We start from the raw sequence: 3,613 nt of genomic DNA on the forward strand, positions 1-3,613 counted from the left end.
ATAAATCAGTTAAATGTCGAAAAATTAGGTGTCTATTTACTTGTGACCACTCAGTGTATACATAGATACGGCTGTCTCGTCCATTTTCATTCTGCCTGATGATGGCCCGAACAAATGTGGCCGAAACATGTAAGCAATATTCCGTTGTTTTTGCTATAATAAACAATTGTGGTTTAAATGATGTATTACTTTTATTAATTAAATAGAAATATCACAAGAATCACGAGTAAACAAATTAACAGCATTTCGTATCGCGCCCTCTATGAAGATATGCGAAAAAAATATAATATTTACCCAGTAAAAAAGGAGTTACAGGTGGTAAATTGGTAATAGTGGCACACTAGTAAGGCGTGCGGACGAGAGGAAAGGTAGGTATTATTATCATCTTGGATACATTTTAAAAATATCGACTTTGTATTATTATTCAGTTGAATACAAGTTTGAGAATTGAAGGATTTAGTGTTTATTTATTACTGTTTCAATTACGTGTTCCAGGTTTCAAACTGTCATACAAATGACGAGATTATATATTTTAATCCTCATGTGTTAAATTTTTTATTTTTAGGCTTAAACATTTATACTAGTAATGTATTATAGCTATCTCCAGTGGCGTATTTAACTTCGGGCAAAGCACTGACTGGCTCACGAAGGAAATTGCACCGAGTAATTTAAAGTGTTAAAAACGCCTCTAGCTATCTCTGTGTAAAAGTAATAACTACTATAAAGTATAGTATAATTACAAGTTATGCTATAAATAACTTATTTGCTAGGATATATATTAATCACTAAAGTATAGTGCAATTTTTATTAGTAACAGCATTCTAGTATTTCCTTCAGGTTGAAAATATGCAAGATTTTAGAAACTAAAGTCACTTAATCATAAGTTAATCACATAATGTGACACATGTTTAAGGGCAGTGCATAGCTTTTGGTGGGAAAAACACTTAATGTAGTTTAAACTTTAGTGTGCTTAAAAGTTAAATTCGAAATATTTACACACAAGATTTCTACATTGTAAGAGGAGCACGTCTTAATATAAATAAATAAATATATATATGTATATATAAAAGATTGGATATTTTCTCTGGTGAAAACTATATGGCAATCTCATTAAACCATTCATATTTAGTGTGGAAAATGCTTAATGTGCTTAAATTGTCATATAAGGTATATAATAAAAATGTTGAACTTGTGTTGTCCTTCATATATCAATAGACCATGATTGCCTGTGAGGACTTTTACACTATGCAGTTTTAGCTTCCTGTGTTGGTATTAATCAAAATTTTACTTTTCTATAAGATAATGATAATGGCTTAACTCATTTACTGTGGCTGGGGTGTATATTTCCCATTGCACTGGGTTAATATGCTGTAATTCAGTATTGATTTAACCATTATTAAAAGACAATTTTGCATTTATCCTCAAATATATATATCTTCTGTTCAGTAATGAGAAGCAAATTTATCAATTATTAAAAATTTAGCTCCAGAATGTGGAATAGTACAAAGTTGACTGTAGTTATAAAATATGAAAGAGCTACAATTTTGGAGATAAGTGCAAAGTTTTCAAATCACTACTGTCTGTCATATGGGTAAAACGTTTCTTTGGTACTTGATATGGTAGGTGTAGTGTGGTTGACATATTATAATGTGTTCTCCTTTATCTTCACTCATGTTATTAGGATTTATACAAAATACTTTTGTGAAGGTCATTTTTGGGAACTGTACTATCATCAGACTAAAAAAAGTTGCTGTCTTTTAAGTCATCAGTTTATAATTTATCCAACATTCTTTTTTAAAATGTTTTAGTATGATATGAACACTTTGCTGTACAACATGTTTTCACTCAAAGTTCTTTATATGGACCATTAGGTTCAATAATCAATGTGCAAATGAAATCTAAAGGCAAAACAAAGTTTATTTTGAAAATTATCTTTATGCTTTTTACAACAGTGATAATGATTTGGAAATATTTGTATCCTCTACATGTTTTACATGTAGTTTTGACACTTATAATAAGCCATCTGGAAAGTGCTGACATTATCTGCAGGTATCTATATATATATATATATATATATATATATATATTGTTGATGAAATTAACATATGCAGACAACAGAGAACCTGAGTATACTTGTGTTGAGGATCCTTCACACTTTCAGTTACATTGTATATTGTCCAGTTGTTGCATTGTTTTAATGCAGGCTCCAGTCTATGCAGAGTACAACAAACACTTTTCTCATTAGGTGAGACATTGCACTTAGACAAAGTCTTTCCATAAGATGAAACTGTCTGATAATATTTCTGAATCCTTTCACTTTTAACTTCTGATTTTGTTTTCCTCATTTTTATTTATGTCTGAAAATAACAATGTATCCAGGATCTTGGAATTATGCTGTTATGGTACTAGAAGAAAGCTGCAAACAGCAGAGCATGCATAAAGAATAACTTACTTTGGGGAATATTGGCTACAGCAGTTACATTCCAATCTTCTATCTTGAATATCTCTTGTGTATAAATGCAGTTTAAAATTTTCAGAAGACCTGGGACAGTTATTTCTGCAATTGTGTGTTGTGAACGGAGTTAAAAAATGATTATCTTTTCCTCATACACAACTCCTACAGCAAGAAAATAAAACATCTGTGGTGAGTGGAATAAACATCACATAAATTTTTTTTTTTTGCTGCACAGGATGAAAACTGTTTGTAACAAGTTGATAAATGTCATTAGGTAGGCATTTTACTTGATTAATAAGACTTATGTAAAGTTTGGATAAATGACATTACTGTATCCACTATCGTCAAATCTTTAAGCCAATTTGTGGGACAAGAGCTTTTACATTTTTCTAACACATTTTGCCACTTGAGGACAAATACATCAAGAGATAGCAAAGGAGATGATACTGTTGGTTTATGGATTGATATGGATGTAACAGGATGTGATAGGATATTTGTGGTTTCCATGTAAAGAAATCTATTTTTTTCTTCATATTTTTATCTTTTTAATTAGCATTTTGTCATCATTTTCACTGTCATTACACTCAATTATAGTCATACTGTTTTGTGAAGAATTGTAGCCTTTCATAAGTGACGTAAAAGAATCAAGAGTAAAATCAACAGAATAATCATAGTCCATTGGTTTAGGTTTCTTTCTACTGGTATTCATTCTTGATGTGATATGCAGGCACATCATGTTTTCATCTACTTTACTGATATACAAGAATTAAAAAATTTTTTCAGTTATTTAGTTTATGCTGTTTTAGCATAAACAATGTCTAGCAAGTCATTGAGATTGACTAATTCTAGTTACTTTGTTTAAATTTCATTAAAAAAAATGGCAGCGAGAGAACTATGCTACTATGCTATTGAGCACTATTAAACCTCTGTATTCTATTGTATGAGACCAAATTTGTTCCCAGAGTAATTACACTCAATTGAATGTGAGAGTTGCTGAGAATAATTGAACACAGAGAATTTTAAGCATATATGAAAAAGATTCAGGGAGTTGTCTTCCAGTTGTACTTGAACTGACATTCTATAAACATGCACACACACACACACACACACACACACACACACACACACACACACACACACACACACACACACACACAC

The 3,613-nt window shown here is 30.9% G+C and overlaps 1 protein-coding gene across 1 annotated transcript in view; it reads left to right on the forward strand.

Moving 5' to 3' along the window:
• Nucleotides 1-298: 298 nt before the first annotated feature.
• LOC106468272 (Na(+)/H(+) exchange regulatory cofactor NHE-RF1-like) overlaps nt 299-3,613 on the forward strand; it is a 16,279-nt gene continuing 12,964 nt past the window's right edge. Inside the window, exon 1 of the mRNA XM_013928691.2 lies at nt 299-368. The gene's annotated coding sequence lies outside the window, so the exon portion shown is untranslated. The remainder of the gene's footprint in view (nt 369-3,613) is intronic.

Source organism: Limulus polyphemus, unplaced genomic scaffold, assembly GCF_000517525.1.
Source record: "Limulus polyphemus unplaced genomic scaffold, Limulus_polyphemus-2.1.2 Scaffold2944, whole genome shotgun sequence".
Taxonomy (NCBI): Eukaryota; Metazoa; Arthropoda; class Merostomata; order Xiphosura; family Limulidae; genus Limulus; species Limulus polyphemus.